A 21,445-nucleotide genomic window follows, 5' to 3' on the forward strand; every position below is an offset into this window, starting at 1 on the left:
TAAACACATAAATCCCAAGAGCCGGCCTTTTGCCTGACTTCTTGTTTTTATTTAATGTATTTATTTTTCTTTCTTTCTCACTCTTTGACTGCCATCCTAGTCTTCTCAGTGCCTATACTCTAACTGCTTGGACTTTTTTGTTTTTCTTATGCCAGAGGTCCAGAGAGTTGGTGGTATGATCAACACAGATTCTTCAGAGTATTTTTTTTGTACTTGTGTATATTTCTAATTTTTTTGTTTTGGTGTTCTGTTTGCCCATTTGATACGTGTGTGTTTATGTGGATGTATTTGTGGGGATGCCACATGGATGGGGGGGCAAGTTCATACATTTTGTAAGAAATGCCTCAACGATTTCAATGTTGTTATAGAAAAATGATAAATAAAGACAAACAAAAACCACATATAAATCATGAGTGATTTTGCAACAGCGGTCATTTTTATGAAACACTCTGCCTTGCATAATTAGTTCAATCCCCAAAATGTACCTGTGAGAGGATAAAGAGATATTTAAAAAATAGTAGCGCATAATTTTCATGTCCTTTTGACCATGTTACATGCAGATTTTTGCATTAAATATAATGTGAAATAATATAAAAATGTGTTTTATCTGAAAAATAGCTTCTCATTAACCCTTTCATGCACAAATTATGAGAACCTTCATCAAAATTTTTTCCTGTGTGTTTTTATTCCTCTTTAGGCATGAAAAAAAACAATGCGACTGAAAATTTTCTTCTGAAAAATAAATAAAAATAAATAAATAAATAAAATAAACATAATTGAAAAAAATTTAAAAATACATTTAAAAAAATAATGACAAAAAAAAATTCTTATGAACCTATTTTTCATGAAGTTGCAAAAATGTCCACCACACGTTTTAATTTTTGATCCACAGAAACATGTATTTACTGATAAATTGTGTGAAAACTATGGGGAGGGCTTGTAATTCTGGGGGTTTATGCTCAGGAGAGATCTACATAATGTTACCAATTCATGTCAGAAAAGACATGTAGTGTCTTGAAACTTTAATAAAGATATGTGTAAAAAAAAAAACAACAACAACAACAACGAAAAGAACAACAAAATTCATGAATATACAAGAGAGCAGCTGTAGAATAGCTGTCCACTGTAGTGACCACTATGCATGAAAGGGTTAATCTCAGTATTTATTTTTAAAATAGATCCAAAGTGCTTCCAAACTTGCTTCATAACATTAATCTACATCTGGTTTGAATTTTAAGCCCCATGTCCTGTTTTTAGGGACCAGTTTCATAGAAGCACCCATATCGATACATGGAAAAATCAGTACGTCACTTGTCGGTTTTCAGTGAAGCTACAGTGCTGCTGGGGAGAAAAGACATCATGATACCCCCTGGGTCCCCTGAGGCTGCATTAACCTTGTAAGTGAGGCAAGTAAATCAGTCTTGTGATGGATACGTGTAGCTATTTATGTCCCCCGAGCCAATTAGAAGAGTGATGATGAAGTGGTTGGGGGTGTAGTGCAACACCACAGATTGTCTCCACTGGACTCCATGTTCACGCTACAGTGATGAAGGAACAGGTGGATGCAGCTGGCATTTTGGAGGTATAAACCATACGCTTATGGTCAATTCAAGTTGCAGCCTGTGCACTGGCGATGACTATCCAGTAATATTTATACATTTTAAACATGCCGTAACACATCTAAGGCAAGAGCAGTGAAATACCACCACTGCAGGAGGAGCCAAAAGGCAGTAAATAATCACTAATCTGTGCAGCACATGGACTATTACCATAAAGATTCATATGCGCAGTCACATTTTAGACATCTGATATCTCTATTTTTTATTTTCTTACAGTCTGTCTGTGCAATCATGCTTTCTCTACAATAGACTGTCGGAAAATGATGGAAACACCACATTTAAAAATGATTCCAATATTAATTTTGCAAAAAGAATAACAATATTGCCTTTCAACGTGACAAGTTGGAAGTACAAGTGATTTATGTTACATTCCAGTGCTGCAGTACTGTGATTTTCAGTCTCGGGCATGTGTGAAACTCCAAATATGTTGGACTTCTTTTTTTTTTTTTTTAATTCAAATTTTTATTCAGAACAGTCTCATAAGACATTATACAGGACATGAATAGTACAAAGTACACTGTTCTTCTTTTTTTTTTTGGAAAAAAGTGTATCAATAGTGCTCACTGAAAGGAAGAAAAAGAAAGCAGGAAAAAAGTTGAAAAAATAAAGTAAATAAGTAAATAAATGGATTAAAAAAATGATATTGACAAGTTTGTACGCATAGCTAATCACACTTTTAGGAAATGAGAGAAAGAAAATTATGCACAAATAGATATGTATACACACAAAGTAGTATTTATAATCATAGTGCAAAGGAAAAAAAGGAAAAAAAAACAAACAAACAAAAAAAAAAAACAAAGAAGGAGCCTAACAGTGCACATGTAGTTAAAATTTACAATATTTGCAGATGATACTAATTTGCTTTATTCGGGAGCAAATATGAAACAAATATTAGAAAGTGAGGAAAAGGAATTGATCGAGTTAAAAAAAATGGTTTGACGTAAATAAGTTATCACTTAATGAAGATAAAACAAAATGTATGGTTTTTGGTGGTGCTAGGGGAAATTATGATATAAAACTGAAAATTAATGAAATTGAAATTGAAAGGGTGTATGAAACAAAATTTTTGGGAGTGATTATTGACCATAAACTCTGTTGGAAACCACAAATAGAATATACGAGGGCTGTTCAATAAGTTCATGGCCTCACCCAGAAATACTGGTTGTTATAATACAGGATGTTACATTCTTTCGTGATGGGATAGTGATGCTTGAACATCGATGGACCAAGTGCATTGCTGTAAATGGAGATTATACTGAAAAATAAAATATAAATTATCAGTCTGTGTTGTTCTGTTCTGGGTGAGGCCATGAACTTATTGAACGGCCCTTGTATCAAACGCAAAATGTCCAAGGCTGTTGCGATTCTTTATAAAACTCGAGACTTGTTAAGCAAAAAATGTTTGCATATGTTGTATTGTTCACTTGTAATGCCATAAATGTCATACTGTGTGGAAATATGGGGCAATGTGTATAAAACTAATATAGACCTGATAATTAAACTCCAAAAAAAAAGCTATTAGAGTCATAAACAAAGCTGGTTATCTCCAATCAAGTAATCCACTTTTTGTAGAATCTGGTTTACTAAAATTTTTTGATATTGTAAATTTAAAAACAATGGAATTTATGTTTCGTGTTAAAAGTAAAAACCTTCCTTTTTGTATTCAGAAAATTTTTAAGTTAAGAGAAGGGCATTATAATTTAAGAGGGAGGTTTGTGTTTGAAAAATGTAAAGTAAGAACAAATGTTAAATATCACAGTGTTTCAGTTATTGGTGTCAAGCTATGGAACGAACTGAAGGATGAAGTGAAATTGTGTAGCTCACTGTTGAGTTTCAAAAAGAATTTAATTTGTCAAATTATGAAGGGCTATGAAAGTAATATGATTACAAAATGACTTATTACACTGAATGTAGTATAATTTATGTTTAAGTATTTATCTGCTGCAACTTAAGGTGTGGACTTGGACTAAGGATGTGAATAGGAGAAGCAGAAATAAACCTCCGGCTTCAGCTTCTTCCTTTTTCAGTTACAAAATGTGTTAATTTTATGTTTGTTTGTTTTTTAATATGTAGGTGTTTTGTTTTGTTGTTTTTTTTTTTTATATGTATGTGTTTTGTATTTTGTATTTAACTGAAATAACCATTCATTCATTCATTCATTCATTCATTCATTCATGTACATTTAGTATTAGGATGTTCAAGTATAAAAGGTAACTGTGAACATAAGAGTATACTGGATCTTTTTTTTATTGAACCCCATTGCGTTAGTACAGGGGTTCCCAAAGTGGGGTACGCGTACCCCCAGGGGTACTTGGAAGAACTCCAGGGAGTACTTGAAATTTTTTGGGAAAAATACATTAAATAAGTCATTGTGTACTGAATACAAAATAAATAATGAGAATTAGTGCTGAAATATAAAACACAATAAATACATTTGTATAATAAAATTGACACTCCTGACCTTATTTCATGTTAATATTTTTATTTTTTATATTATTATTATTATTGTCAGTCATCTTGTTTAAGTTTTGGTAATATTTTAAGAACATTTCTACTTTATATTATTCAAGGTGAGTTTATTTGAGTGATTAAGTAATTATTTTTTGTCGATGAAAGGTTCATTTATTCATTCATTTTTCTTAGCAATGAAAGAGGGTACTTTTCAGTTTATATTTTGCACAAAGTTTGCTCATGAAGATTTGCTGTTTTTAATATGATAAAGTTAAATATACAGTATGTTGTTTGTTTACAAAGTTTTGAAAATAAAAATAGACACCTTTGGCACAGGAACATATTTTGCTTCATTTTATCAATCAAAATTGCTGAAGCAAGAGTTGAGGGTACTTGGCTAAAAATAATATATTTCAGGGGATACTCCTCTGTAAAAAGTTTGAGAACTACTGCATGAGTACATTATACTGGATGTGCTTAGTGTACAGGTGTGATTATAAACATAGCTCAGAATATACAGTAAAGGGAAACAAGTTCTCCAAGATGTGTGTCTTTTAAAAGGATTAAATATAAATGCTGTCCAAAAAATCCTGGATCATATAGTCTATTTCCCACATTTCATTAAACCCTTCCTGCTGATAAATTCCCATGTCTGTCCAAATCCACATTCCCAGTTCATGAAACAGATTTGCATGAAACAGGTTTCCTTTGGACATCTGTAACCAGGGCCGCAAGACATATAAACTGTTTACACGGGACATGCAGCATAATGACAAGTAAACTAAATTTAATGAGTAACAGTAAAGAGGGCCTTTTTAATGCCAACATTTCCTCCATCTTTGCTGTTCCATGCTGATAAATTGATTTAAAAAAAAAAGTGAATAAGCAGCTCAAGTCACATCTGACCCTGTTTATCATCAACTAAATAACAAATCAACATCTATTGAAGACTCTTCCTGTCAAACATCAGCATCGACAAACACAAATATGGTATAACCATCTTAGTCATTCAATGTGAAAATAAGAAATGTGCAGTTTTTTCATCACCGTGACCAGGTTAGGAGTCTGTTTGGTTTCATTTTCTCCGGTTTTTCCACAGCTGTGTCACTGAGCCCTTTGGATATTTTACTCAAACTTTAAAAATGAATCTATTCCTCACACGCACCATTCCCAAAACACAGAGATCTGTAACACATGGGAATAATTCTTTGGCTTACACAAGATTTTCTGATGACATACGTATGTGTATGCCGTTCATTGTTGTCCCATAATGCCATTCTTTCCAGTAATCTTTTGTTTCAGAACATTTATACTTGATGACAGCGAGGTCAGCAACAGGACTCGAAGAGGGGTCATGGAGTTAAAGATTTTGTCTCTGACTCGGAATGTTTGAAATGTGTATGTAAAAACTACTATTGCCTGAAGGATTACAGCAGAAAACTCCTGTTAGTTTTTTTTATTGTATTATCAAATATTGTACTTCTTACTTTACCCAATAAGTTTGACCAGTTTAGATGTACAATATTGTATCATCTCACTTTTACATTAAAAGGAGAAGAGTAGGGCCGGGTTTTCTTGAACTGAGATGACACAACTGCAAACACAATAAATAGAAAAACACAATATTAATGTATCCATGCAAACAGTGACATCAAGAAGTACATTGTACCGTATATTTTTCAGTGGAGTAGGGTCACTATGAACACAGTTCGGAAAATTCAACCGAGTGAAACATACCCCTGGACTGTCAGTATTTTTTTCAAAGCAATAAGATCCATCAATAAGTCCATATAGAACCAAAGCCTTCATCATAATACAAATCTACCAACTTGGATCTTGCTGAACAGAATGTACCTGTTCTTCTGAGTAAGAATTTAGAGCTACCCTAATGCACTTAAATAAACTGTTTCCTTTTAACAAAAAAGATTAGTGTGTGCAATTGTGTGTGAGTGAAGGTCCACACATGCAGAAAGAGAGTACACGGAAGAGGAAACACAGCCAGGCAGACAGGAGACGCAGTGAATTGGGATTTTAACAGGGTTTTTCTCTCACATCGTATCACAGGGACAACCCAGTCCTCTTCATCGATCAGGTTGCCTGGCAACTGTGTCAGAGTTGGGACACAGTCTCCAGACATTTGTCTGTGATAACATCTTAACACTCACATGCAGGCAATGCCTCATACAGCAGGTGTCGACACAGATAAAAACACATAGAAATACTCATGATGCTCTGTGTCAACTATCACATATTGATTACAGTTGAGAAACAGAAACAGATGATATGACACTTGTAAAATATTACAGTCGGTTGACCATGCTAAATATTAGCACTGTATCAAGGGCAACAATGGGATGTGATCTACTACATACCAGTTCATAAATATCATAATACCATAGTACATTAAAGGAAAAGAAGAAATAAAATGTAGCTGAGCAGAGTGTATTCCATGCTACACAAAATTATTAAGCAGCACATTAAAATTTTTGAGCTTGTGATGCATCATCAGTTGCTGGTCAAGTGTAAGAATTATTTAAAAAAACATGTAGAAGTTCTGACATACCATTTTGATTAAAGAGAACCTCTGAAACCTGAAAATATTTTGTATATATTTGTGGATTAGGAAAAATTTAATCATCATGTATGGCAATGTGACACAAGTGACAGCCATGAAATGATTAGGATCCAAATGCATGTACATAATATTAAACCTACTGTAGTCTGCCTTTGAAGAGAATCCTTCCTTAGTGGTTCTCCCCAAGGTTTCTATCATTTCATCCTGTTTTGAGGGAGTTTTTAATCACTTGAACCAAGGGTTTTGGGCCAAAGGCTGCTGTATGTAGTATGGATTGTAAAAACCTTTGAGGCAAATCTGTGAAACCTGATGTTGGGTAATTCATGTAAAACTAGAATGAACTGATTTGACTTGAATTGAAATGGACTGCTACACTCACCAACGCTGAGTTCAGTTCAGCCATAGAAGAATTTAAAGAAATAAAAAGATTATCTTTTACAATTACAGATAAGATTGAAGGTTGAGTGTAATCTACCCAAAGAAAAAACTTTGAAACACCATTTTTTTCTTTTTTTTTTTTAAACAAATAATTTCAATCATTTATTTATTTTGTTTTTCATTATCAGCAAAAGTAAACAGGTATTCCTCCCAGCAGATCCATACATTTACTCCCACTCCTATTTCCTAACTTTGCTTATTTATTTGCTAAAGTGTTTGCTCAACTATTGTATATAATATGCAATATATATAAATTAAATAATATATATTAATAAGTCTCAGGTTTGAGGGGAAAAGCTTCATCATTTCTGAAAGGTTTATTAGTTTTTGTTGTAAAAAAAAAAAAAAAAAAAAAACTTTCATCATGCTTAATCAACAACATGAAATGTCACTTCCGGTCGCCATCTTTGTTTGCATTAGTGAAACCAACTCAGAAATGACTGACATTGCACAGAAGGCAAAATGCGGTTTGTTTCACCCGAGTTGAAGACGCTTCAGGAACGGAGAAATTTGTAAAGCTGTCCGAAATAGAGGTAAGTGTTGTGTAAAGACTCGAGATTTGGCTCGTAACTTCGCTGTTCAGTGACAACAGCTGAACAGTTCAATGGTTAACTATGTAAACAGTTAGCTAAAAATAAAAATCAGTGCTGCAACAAGCTAGCATTAGCTAACGATTTAACAGACTGAAGAAAATAATTAGCTTTCGTTTCCCAGCTTACATTTGATGTGTTTTAACGCTACCTTAAGTCGCATGTGTGAGTTAAAAATGTACATTTCCAAGGACAAGAAAAGCTATTAATATATAGATTACATCCCCAATAAACAGTATTGAGCACTGGGAGTCACACAGTTGATAAACCCCTGTTCTCTGGTAGAGCCAATCATGACTTTTACGCTATAATTTTGGGCAGGACTAAAGTTCTGTTCTACAGAAATAGGTTAGTTGGAAATAATGTTCTTGTGATCTCCCTCCAAAAAAGTTCACAAACTGCTCTTTGTAATAAAAACCAAGAAATGCAGAAATGGTTAAAGGACAAAAAACAAAAAAAGAAACCAGATTTTTTTTTTTTTGTCAGCAGTTTATTTTCTGTGATTAAAAAAACCTTCTGATATCTTTTGGTTTGTTTTGCAAATTAACCCTTTCATGCATGAATTATGAGAACCTTAGTTACCTCCGCCAAGGAGGTTATGTTTTTTGCCAGGGTTTGTTTGTTTGTCTGTTTGTTTGTTTGTCTGTCTGTCCGTTAGTGGGCAACATAACTCAAAAAGTTATGGACAGATTTGGATGAAATTTTCAGGGTTTGTTGGAAATGAGATAAGGAAGAAATGATTAAATTTTGGTGGGGGGGGGCACTGATCAGCCTTGGCGGAGGTCTGCGCTCTCCGAGTGCTTCTAGTTGAGGTTTTTTTTTTTTTTTTGTTTGTTTGTTTGTTTGTTGTTGGTTTTTTTTTGAGTGTTTTTATTCCTCCTTAGGCATGAAAAAAACAAGATTGTTTTTTTTTTTTTTTTTTTTTTTTTCCATAGATCTACAAAAATGTCCACTCAGCTACACCATGAATTTTATTTTTGAAGCAAAGAAACATGTATTTAAAACCCAATATCATAAAGTGATATGAAAACAGTGAAATGAAACCATGCTTAATGCAGCTAATCTGATGTTTTCTCACATTTGAACATATTCTAATACTAGTTATTACTCACTTCATGGAGATAATATGCAAAAAAAAAAAAAAAAAATTAAGAGTTGATTTCCACTCAAGAACCAATCAAGAACAGCAAAGTTACAGTAATTATATGAATTGCAGTTTATGAGATGATGCATAAGCGTCCACTGTGTTGGTTGACATGGAACTAAAACAACTAAATCCATGAATATACAAGAGAACAGCTGTGGAATAGCTGTCCACTGGAGTGACCACTATGCATGAAAGGGTTAAAGTATATTTAGAAGATACATATTATATAATATAATATTGTATTATATTATATTACATTATATTATATTTAAAAAGCAGCTAACATTAATTCCAAATCCTAAACTTATGATTTTTGTATGTAACTTGGCAGAATACAGTTATACTTGAGGATACAAGCTGCTGTAGCCTTGAGTCAGGTGGGTTATGACATCCTGGAGTTTGAACACTTTGGAAGCTTGTAATACTGAAAAGAGAATAATGAAGATAGTCTTGCAGCTAGTTTAATATTTATTATACATATTACCTGTAACCTGTAGTGCTACTTCCAGGAATCTGAAATGGCTGGCTGATTATGTTCTTTCACCATTATACTCCAGTCAATTAAATCAGATCTATCTTGCAAAAGCTGAATAAACACTGTTTGGGAAATCTGTTTGATTTATTACACTGTAGATTGCATAAGAGTTGCAGCATATGAACACATTTGTCTACAGTCAATTGAAAAATGATTTTTGTTTTAAGGCCTTCCGATTGAGCAGGTGCTATTCCATGTGATGATTCACATGGGCGTGCATGTGAGTCCACTCAACTCCCTTTCCAATACATCAATCTTGTATCTGTAGCACTCCTGCCATAGACCAGCCACAGGTTGATTACTGCAATGTGACTCCTTTTTAGCACATGCACACTACAGTTGTTTCAAAGCCAGCACTGTAACATAATAAAAAAGGGATTAAAATTATAATTGCTGTTCTAAGTACTCTAATCTAGTCTAGGAAGATGATTAAGATTGTTAACATAGCTTTACGTATGAGAAGTTTAAACTTTGGCTGAGGCATACAGGTGGTTTTCAACAAAAATGCAATTTGACGCAACTCTGGGATTAGAGGTAGCATTTTGAATTCACTATATGTTAGAGTTGACATGGAGAGAGTTCAAATAGAGGCTACGTACGTGGGAAAAGCTGAAAGGGGGGAGAAGGGTTTGCCAGAGTTAAACATGATGAATGAATGAGGTTTTGGGTGGACTGCTTGGGAATTTAGCCTGGGAAGATTTTAGATCTCTGTTTCCGGTGTTGAGCAGTGGAAATGTATGTGAAAAAGAAATTTAACAGACTCTGACCATAAAGCTTTATTTATTTATATATAGCACTTTAAAAACAACATGTTACGAAGACAGTATGGGGTCAATATATCACATTGTACTTTATGTGAGACTTTGAAGAAAAATGTCGCAACAGTTCTAAATAAATGAACAATATTTTTTTTTACAATTTTTTACAATTTTACAGGAAAAGGAATGGACACAGAGCTAAAAATTACCCTATGCAGGCTTGCATGGTCCAATACTGAAAGTGTTGTTATTGCTGGAAAAAGAGTGAGTCATTCATGCATAGACTGTTCATGGGGGAAGCCTTATGAGCTTGTGTGGAGGAGAAGAGTATTTCCTCAGAGTTTGTCTGCATGTTACGTAAAACACCCAACAGTCAACCCACCAAATCATCAGCTATATGGCAAATCACCAATCCAAGTGGGCCGTGAAATATAATGAGTGTTCTAAATGATTATAAGAATTAATTTTGCTTAAGTAGTGATTTTTTTTTTCAGTTTCCAGTCTTTCATTCTTTTCATGGGTGATTTGTGTTTTTTTTTAATTTTTTTTTATTGTAGATAACCAACTCCTCCAGAAAGCTGCCTCTTGCAGTAAAAAGAAAGCCGTGAGGGCATCTTGGCGTTGGTGGTGTTCCTTCCTAAATCAGCCCCTATCAGGCTGCATTTTCCATTTTGAGGTAAGTTTGATTTTTAAAGAATTCATTTTGTTCCTACATTAATAATGTGGTGTAGCTCAGTGCTGCTTTTGTGAGCTTCACGGATGCTGCAGTAGTGTTTGCTCTGTGCTCATTTTAAGGCACGGAGCTTACCGGAAGCGGGTGTGAGGGATTTGGATGAGCTGTGTCTGCGTGGGTGAGCTGAGGCTTTCTATGAGAAAAAGAGGCGAACTTATGCTTTATTATTTGACATTTGAGAGTTGGTGTGAAACAAGTTACCATTGACTTGATGATGTGATGATGTTACTTTGCAGAAAAAAGTGCAATATAGATCTAATGCAGTTTATGTTTTGTGTATTTTAACATTTATTTTATAGCAATTCTGTTTACTAAAATTTAAATATCTGGCCAACATAACCTAAAATCGTGAAGTTTAATAGCGATGGTAATTTTATTTTTGCAATAAGAGTAGAGACTCAACACAAAAAAGCACAAGTTAAAAAAAAAATATATTATCCATGACCACCACATAGGCCCTTCTCTTTGTGAAATGTAGAGTTTAGAACTAGATCACAAGGTGCCTACTGGTTATTAGAGGAATAATGGTACTATCTGAATGAATCAAGTCCACTCACATGACTCCACGAGTGAATACAATTAGAGATAAAATACAAGTTGAGACGAGCTCAATCCATAAGTGACTCTTGCCAGAAATTCTGATTCGCTTCCACATATTACAAACCGGCAAAACACAGACAGGGATGCATATACTCCACCTTAGAAGGCTCCTGCTATGTAAGTGATCCTCTCTTTTCCCTGACTCAAAAGTGTGGCGAATCTATGTCTAAGTCCTATTTAGGTTCACAGCCTACGTTTAAAGGGCCCGTAAAGAGTGAGTGGGAGACCTGGAATACCTCAATGAACACACATTAGTGCATCATCACACATTACATTGGGTTAGCTTTACTTCCTATATCGTGAGTTCGAGTAGTACGTTATGACCCCCTGTAGTGTATCTTCAGCAGGTTCATTTTCTGACTACTCTAAAGTAGTGTCAGAAAGAGCCGATTATGAAAAAACTACTCTCCTATTTTAAGATTTCTCATGAATTATGGGTCCAGCATTAAATGCGTCACTGGGAGATCTATCCAGGCTCCTACCAGCGCGTCACAGTACACACACACATAACCTATATTAGCAACATTCTCGTGGGTGTCCAGCCGAAGTAGAGTGAGCAAGCGTAGAAGTGTAGGCAAGTTTTTCTTTCTGGATTTTTCCCATAACCAAGTCAGCTTTGGGGGTTTCTGTGAGTTGCCTGTTGAGACATTTGTATTCCCAAATTAGCTCAGTGCAACAGAGTGATTATGTAGCAGGATTGTCATTTTGACCTTGCTCAAATCAAGGCCAATCGAGGGTTAAATAAAATTAATACTTGTTTACTAATCTGATTTGGTTTAATTAATAATCATTATATTTTTTTGTGAACATTATGATAGGAAATAGAATAGAGCTCATGCCTGTGCTATTTCTGTTGTCTTTAAAATGCTCCTTTGAAACTCCCTGCAGTGGGTTCATCTGGCTCCATTCTGTCATCTAGCCCGGCTGTCCATGCAAAGACCGGTACTCCTGGGAGTGGCCTAATTTAAACCACTTCTCTGTTTATAGATATAAGCTGATTGTATAGCAAGTTTGGGTTCTGTTTATTTAGGCTTGGGCCCTGTGTGGAAATGGTAATTGGTGTGAGTAAGAGGGACGTATTGGACTGGTGTTGACATCCTGGAGAAAATTAAGGAGACCACAGACCAGACCAACACAGTATCAGAGGGATGAGCTCATCTTTTCCATCCCTTATTCAGAGACTGGAGGGGACGACTGAGGTTTAAACTGGGGCTTGTAATGGGGGTGGCTCTGGATTGCGTCGGGGGGGTCAGTACTGATACTATTTGTTTATGAAATGGTCCACTAGAACACACAAGGAAACAAGTCCATAATTTAGTTTTTCATGTCTCCCCACGTTGATTTTGTTTTCTACATAACTGATCACTTAACTCTATGTGTTTGTGGTATCTGCTTATTAGCCTGGCCAGCCATCTGGTTTTCTCGGTGTATTCAGTACTGAGAAATCACTCTAGAATTGGGCTCATCGCTGTAAAATATGCACAATCTAGCCTATACTGACCTATCACAAGTCTGGGGGCGGGTGTTTTGCAATGTGTCATATGCACCAACTTCTTTTTGATGCCAGTCAAAGTCAGTTCCGAGTCCACAAATCTCTTTAGAATTGTTGTCGGTTGTTTACTTGATTCAAAAATAAGGATTGAATTACACATTACACCCTGTATTCTTAAATTGCGCTGACAAAGGCGTCACATCCATCTTACCTGTCATTGGTTTACTTGGTGCCTGTTAGTCCCGCCTTCATATTTGGATTCAAGCCCCGCATTTCCAGACAAATTTCTAATTCAGAAAGATGGATGGCTGGCCAGGCTATCTGCTTATGAGTTTGCTCAAAATCTTATCGGTTGATGTGACTGACTTTTCTCTATCACTAGCATTGTCCTATGCTTATGGACACACTCTTAAATCTCGTCATAGGTTGTTTCTAATCTATAAAAAAATAGGTCATATTGGGTAAATTTGATACTTAAATAGTTTGCCCTAATTGTAGAATATTTTAAATTATAGCCTATACATGGTCTTCCTCTGATTCTCAGAAGGATTTAGGTGCTTTTTAGGTTCTAGGTTTTCATAAGTTGTTTTTTCTTTCCGACCTAAGTACAATGTTATAGTGTCTGGAGATCCACAGGAAAATCGTACATTTTTCAATAACATCATTTTGAACCATCTTATGTGTAAAAACAATGTACTGTATATACACCCAAAGCATCCAAAAAACAGAATTCCATTGGGGACAAACTGCAGCCATTAAATCTGTGATAGTCATTCATTTATTTTTGACACTTTTTACATAGATTTCAATTAAATTTGGTTTAGCTGGTGCCTTACATGACATATTCACATGATCATTCTATTTTGTCTATCTGTGCATCAGTAGGATCACGCAAAAACTATTGCATCAGTTTACATGAAACCCTGCATAAAATAATTTAAAATAACACAAGTACAACAGTGAGAACAGAAAAACAGTGGTTGTAATTTGTGATTTGTTTGTGTAAATTTATGGTGGTATAAGAGTGGACTGCTGGGTTTGGTGGAGTTCTGCACTCTCTAAATGTTGTTGTAGTGTTTGTTACACTTCTTGACATAATTTTCAAAGTGTGGTGTTCTGGTGCTCTTCATACTTTTCATACCCAAGGTTCATGTGATGGGACCTCTGTTAGGTATGAGCTTTGTCTTGGCTGGTCAGAGTCTTTTTCCTGTTCAGAGTTACACCATTCTGTGTCTTGTTCCTCTCCATCCGTGGTGTACAGAAGAAAGCAAATTATTTGCACAAAAGAGGACATAATCTTGCTAAGATGAACAATAAAGCATAATGTGAAAGTGTTCTACATATCCCACCGATGGAGCTGTTGAGTAGCCAAAAGATCATATGACGATTTTAACAATTTCACAATAAAAAAAAAATACTTTTCTCACTTCCACTAAATGATGGTGAATTGTAACCAAACTACAATAAGTATTTTTCAGGTTTCTGTTGGTTTAGGCTGTGTAAGGTTGTTTTTGTTGTAATCTGATGAGAAATTCTTGAAGCACTGGACCATATTATTGCAAAATTTTAACATTGGCTGATGATATAAACATTAGTCCACATTTCCTGGAGCCATACATCTGTGACAGCTGCAGTGTTTCATATGAATTCATTAGTTACCTAGACCATGTCAGCATAATTTGTCTGGCCAGAGATTTGTAATGATCCAGAAATGTGTTTACATTGTAATGTACCTCTGAAGCAGTGTGAATCAGACTGTCTGCACATCAGTGTTTAGAAGCTGGACTAGAGACTCGCAGACTTACAGTAATTCTGTTCTCATTTTTCATTAGTAGTGAAACAACATGTTACACAGACTGTGCTGATTGAAGGGAACACTTAAGTGCAGAAAGAATCCCTCTACACAAACTTTCAGAATAACTAAGGCAAGGACCTACCCACAGATAGACACAGGTCTACAGACTGACCACAGATCAACACAACTAAATAAAGGTATGAATTAATCTACTGATGCTCTTTTTGTAAGGAGCAAAGGTTAATGAGCAGCACATGAACTCAGTAGAAATGTTACATAAGAGAGGCCTGCTGTTAATGTTTGTTCATATGCGCAGTTTTTTCTACGATTGCGATTACACTGCAGGTTTCCAGTCCTAAGTTTCCAGCAGAGCGTAAAGCTGTTGGAAAAATACCTGTATTTACACTGACAGGTACATCTCAGATTACAACCGAAAGACCAATATCAACACTTTGAGGTATCGGTAGAGAAAGTCTGAGTCATATGACATTGCAAGATATAAACAAACAGTCCTCATTATTTGAGTGCGCTGATAAATATACTTTGATACAAGTACTTTTTAGCTACCTGCAGTACCGTATAGTACTATACAGCATGAGGCAATGAGTCAGAATATCAAAATATCCCCAGAAGAATCAGACTAAACATGCCAAACCCACCTATGAGCAGGCAGTCAGCCTCTTCAACATCATCAAGTAATTAGGAAGTGGGTGCTAATTATACAGAAAGCCTAGCTCCTTGATCGTGGGTATGTATGTGTGTCTGACCTCCTGGGCTGGGCAGCAAGTGGGGTAATGACAGAATACACTATGTCTGGCTGCCAGTGCTAACAGACAGAAAGCATCATGACTAGCTGGATGGCACGTAGGCACTTGACCTGGCAACCTGCCATTGCCACGCCTTATCGCCCCGCATGCCTTCCCCAGCCGCTGAGTGGAATGTTGTTTTGGTTTGACTGCACTCACTGCTGCCTAATCGGTGGGTGGGTGTTTGTCGGTGTACATTTAATGACTGCTGCCTAATCATCATCCCTCATCAGGCACTTTGGGTGTGGAGAAAGATGGAGTGGGTGAAGTTTTGGGATTTTGCTGTAGGAACGTGCAGAACAGTTGCAACATGAGTCCAAAGGAGTCTCGTTATAGAGATGACATTTACATAAAAGATTCATGTGCACAAGCCCTGCACTGTGTTATCACATTTAATTTTAGTACTCCAATGTAAAAAGTGAGAAAAGTGTGACCTAATATACGAAAACCCTTCCAGCAGCAGTCAAAGTATGTTGTTAAATTGGTTGATATAGCAATTTATACTTACAGTGCATGTGAAAGGACTACAGATGTAAAAGAAAGAATTTGTGAATACAGGATTGTTTCTTGCTGACATGTCAGCATTTTGGATGTGAGTGAACCTAGTGATTTTAATAGTAGGAAAAAAGCCTCATCTCGCTTCCTATTGGTTTGGCTCACAATTTTGAATGGTAGTGTGCCACTGGGCTTTCCCTGCTTTTGACTGCCCTGCTCCTCTAGCACTGAATTAGGGTTATCATCCTGCTTATCTCTGTAACTGTCCCAGGGGAAGGACTTGAATGAATTGATTTTTTTTTTTTTTATTGTCAAAGTATGAATGTACAGGAATATACAGACATGTTTTTCATTTAAAAAATGACACTGATCTGTTTTCAGACATTATTAAACAATGCAATTTCCCCAAAGGGGATCAATATTAATAAAGTCATATCTTATTACTGTTCTTACTTTTGTCAACTGTCTTGCTGGTTAGTCTGGTGTGGTTTGAGGAACTTGGTTACCAGAATAAAATGTTGCCATTGTATGTACCTGCAACAAAAATCCCAGTAAGGAGGAGGAGGAGCCAGGTGGTGGGTTTAGTGTACAGGAGCATCTGTACTGTGTATGGACTAGATGTTCCTGGGTCAAGATGGGAGGGACTGTGACGGTGATTGAGAACAAATGTGCCACGATCCTGTGGGATCATCTTATCCAGACAGATAAGATGGTGACAGCCAATCAGTCTGCCACAGTGGTGGTCAATAAATATCAGAAGACAGCGGTAGTGATAGATGTAGCAATTCTGAGTGATAGCAACATGAGGAAGAAGGAACACAAGAAGCTCGAGAAATACCAAAAACTGAAAGAGGAGCTACTGAAAATTTGGGGTCTGCAGGCAACAGTGGTGCCACTAGTGATCAGGGTACTGGGGGCAGTAACCCCCAAGCTGGGTAGATGACTTCAGCAGATACCAGGAACAACTTCTGAGATCTGTCCACAACCGTACAGTCCAAGGAACAGCTAAGATCCTGGTCAGGCTCCCAGGCCTCTGGTAGAGGACCAGAGCCTCAAGGAGAGACTATACCACCCAGATGGGCGAGAACACTTTTTTTTTTTTTTTTAATGAAATAAAGATCATGTACCAGTACATGGGAAAATGTTATGAAATAGATTGACCTGTAGAGATTGGAGTCTTTGTCACACTTTACCTGATATCTGACATTGGTATTGGAGTAGTGCATTCCTACACACATATAAAAGCTGTCATTTATCGTATTAGAAACAAAAAAGCATTTAAGAATTGTACCCCAGAGGTAGTATTTTTATTTTTGAATGTAGTAAGTACTTACCTCAATTCACCCTGATGTCTTAACAGTTAATAGATAAATGTTAGACCACAAGAGACCTGTGGTGCAAAGGAAAGAACACATATGTGTGGGATTACTATTTTTGTTGTATGGAGGAAGTTGGGATGTATCTAGAACACTTTTGATAAATGATCAGTAATTCAGGGACCAAAAGCAGCATCATCATATCTCATTCTCCACTCCCAGTGGTTCTTTTCTTGCCAGGTCACAATAATAGCACCTTGCTGCTAAATGCAGCTTTCTTCTGCTTAACTGTATACAGTAACGGGATGATGACCCACTTTAATTTGTCTCACGCCTGGTGCAGGGGGTATGAACAGTTTTGGATCTCTAAAAACAGTTACTGGAAGGCTTGGCTAAAAAAGAGCCAGATAAGAACAAGGCTGCCCCCCACAGGCGAAAAAACATTGACAAAGGTGTAGAAAAAGTAGGTCATTGTGAGGGAGGTGGAGGTGGTTCGATGGTGAGTGCATGGGTGGCAGGAGATTTAGACTGACGTAAACTAGAGAGGGGTGAAAAGAGATGTAGATCAGATATGCATAGAAAAGAAAAGCTGCTTTGTCTTTTGCTGCTTCCTGAAAGAACAGGCTCACTTTGCATGAGTTTCTACCATTTACAAATATAAGAAAAATATGCCAGAAAGAAAGACCATCCCTGAGCATGGACTGTTCTGGAGAAATGGTGTCTTTTTGTATAAATACCAAAGTGACGGCTCCACTTTCAGGATGGTGTGTTTTACCGTGTTGAGGAAAAGCACAGGGTGTGAATATGTCACTGAAGTGTTAGTACAGTCACTGCAGATATCAAGCTTTTAAATGTACCACCCATCACTATAGGTAATTGCCATACTCAAGTCAGGTTGTGGCTATACATAAGCTGCATCAGTAATCAAACATATCTATCATGGTTTTTGCCTTGCCTCATCTCTGCTGCCAAATTAAAGTGTGTATGTTGGTCATGTCTTTTGCTAAATGTATGCAATGCAGTTTCTCTGCTTTTTAAAATGCATCGGAATTGGGTTAGTGGCAGTAGCACTTTGTTAAAATGAACAGTAGATGGCGCCAAGAACATGTTTTTTTTTTTTTTTCCAGTTCACTTAAATTCCCCTTCATCTCCTTTTGGTTCAGGTTAATTGTGATTCTGACAGCCAAATGCCAGCTTAGCTCCCTCAATATCAGTATATTACCTTTCATTCAGCAAGCATGATTTAATTCAAGATGCAAGTTTTTTTTTTTGCATTTTACAAAAATACACCGGCTGAAATGATGTTTCTCACCAACTTCTCACTGTGCAAATAACAATGTAATAAATGGTTGTTAGCAATTTTGAAAACTTCAAAATACAATGAAGCATTTGGTTTTAGTTTGGTTCCAGTATACTATAACCACCGCATGCTATCCTGTTTCATCTCGGTCAAATAATTAGGCTCAGAATTGAAAATACATAGGAGGTAAAAACTTGAGCAATACTGATTCAGGTGTAGTACTAATTATCCATCACAAAAGAGTAAAAACTAAGTTTATTTTGCAAATATTTATACTTGTACTGGGGCTAAATGGAGCTGTGTGAAGAAAAATTGCTATAGCTCAAACTAGAACCTGCTAAGTGTGGGTTGGCCTATAGGAAATTCTATAAAATCAAGTCTATAAAATCAGAAAAAGTAGTGTAGAGATATACACTTTTACCCCATTAATATAGATACTTCTTTAAATGTTTTTATTATCTTGAAAAACCATAACTGCAGGGTCAAGATTGAGCATTGTAAATCTGTATTTAGCCTAGTACACACAGCTATGTATTTATCTTTCTTCAGCACTGCAGAATTATCATGTTTTTAAAGCTTTAAGATGTAGGTGTGCTTTCCAGCCTCTGCTGCACCAAAGGACATGTTGACCTTCGTAGCCTGAGTAGTCTGGATTCATTGCCTAATGTGCCATATTACTATTCTCTACAGGTTATGTGTGAATGCCCTCCAAGTACTGTTTTTAATGTATGCATTGGTGTCGATTCGGCACGTATGCCTGTCTGTCCTCTGAACAGCTCACTCAGACACTCAGTCCTTGCTCCTCATCCTATCATCCTTTTTCTTCTTCCAGCCGACCGTCGTTGTCCTCCTTTTGTTCTTCCATCTCCTCATCCCAAAATCTTGCTGTGGTGAAGGGAGGGTCCATGGGCCGAGCTGTAAATGGCTGAGGAGCTGTGTACCGGCTGGTTTCGCATTGTTGCAGGTACAGTAGTTTAACCTCTTAATTGATGACAGTACAGTACTTGGTCAGCAGCAGCGAACATGCAGACTGAAAATAGGAGATAAAACTCATTTTTCTTTCCTTTTTTTTGTCTTTGCTTTTTAAATCCTCGAGGCTTTTACACTACATTAACTGATTCTTTTAGTGAAATGGGTCATGAGTGTGTATTCATGAGTGTCTTTCCTGACAATGTTATCGCTTGTATCCAGATGTAATGTACTGTATCTAGCCATTTGACTTCTCTCTTTTTGTTGACATTTGAGATTGTGTAGATGTGGCTGTTGTTTACTCACGTGTTTCATTGTCCATGCTTTGTGTCTGCATGTACACTTAAGAGTTTGTGAACAGGGAACATTCAGACATTGTCACTGGAGGACAGTGACGAATCTCGATGGAGAAACAGGAAAAGATGAATATTTTCCTGTGGCATTCAATAGCATATTTTTGTTTTGTATTTGTTGTTTTGGTCGACTATGATGATGTTAATGCCATTAATGTGTGGTTCGGTGTTTTACGCTCGTGCTTTATTGTGCATACTCTGTGCAAAAGACTGTGAACAGGAGACAGTCAAGTCTCTGTCACTGAAAAACTGCGATCAATACAGTAGGAGAAAAAGGAAAAGAGGGCACTGAAGCATTCATATTCCTTTCACATCCCTTAGATGCTTCCCTTGTCTTCTCTCTTGTTTGTACACATTCTTTTATTTCCATCTGTTCTCTCACAGTTACATCGACTCCATCTCAGATCCACTGGCCTACAAGCATTTCAAGCAAGCATGATGTTAACTTACACTGTTATCTTCATCTATTTGTTTAAGTAATTTCTTCAAGTTCAGGAATTTTTTTTATTATATCCCCGAAATCAAGTTTCAGTATAATGGTTTCATCTTGAACTCTGCCGCCAGCTGGATATCCTTTGTGTGAACGTGATAACTAGGACAGATTTGGTTGAATTTCTTCTCCCTTGATAACCAACATAGTGGACCCCTATTGGAAGAACCCTATCGATTTCAGCTTCTCTATGAGTACTGTAAGTCATCCAAATGGGGGCACTTTAGTTGAAAATCAGTTTTTTTGGACATAGATCAAGCAATAATAGGACGATTGAGGTCAAATTTGGTTCATATTGATTGTTGTATGAATGTCCATTTTCTTGCTACCATTCAGAGTTCATATGGTGTCATTTTCATTCACTCAGTGGAGTTTTGTGGAAAAAATTGGTTCTCCAGCCATTATTCTGCCCCTGTCAGGTCGATGTAGCTCAAATTGAGTTCGTATCGTTTGTCCAACAATTATCGTGGATAGATTGGGGGGATTTCGGGGATACCCTTGCTGTCGGCCCCTGACAGCGTAAGCCTTTTTCTAAATTTAGACTTTTCAAGAAAGTTTTGACTTGTGACATAATATTCAGCAGTATATGAGTAATGTTGATCTCAGCAACAGTTTGAGTTCTCAAGGAAAATACCCCATTTTAAATAAAACTGAAAATAGTATTGGTTTGACCCCTTTGAACCTCATTTTTTTATACTGAACAATCAGCAAGCAGTGTGTTAACTGCAGCTACAACAGGTAGATGTAATTTTAACTACTGTGTGTACATCAATAAGGTCATTGTCAAATTCCTATACATAGGTGTTTTCAGTCCTCAAGGTGCTTTCACATAATAATGGAGACAAAGTCAGATATTTTTCCAATGAAATTACAGCTTATATAGAGAAATATCACACGCATCACACCAACTGCTTGCAGAACTTCCCATTCTCCTTGAAATATTATTACGATTAAACAAATTTCAGGTCAGTTGTCATGATAAA

This window comes from Sphaeramia orbicularis, chromosome 4, assembly GCF_902148855.1.
Source record: "Sphaeramia orbicularis chromosome 4, fSphaOr1.1, whole genome shotgun sequence".
Taxonomy (NCBI): domain Eukaryota; kingdom Metazoa; phylum Chordata; class Actinopteri; order Kurtiformes; family Apogonidae; genus Sphaeramia; species Sphaeramia orbicularis.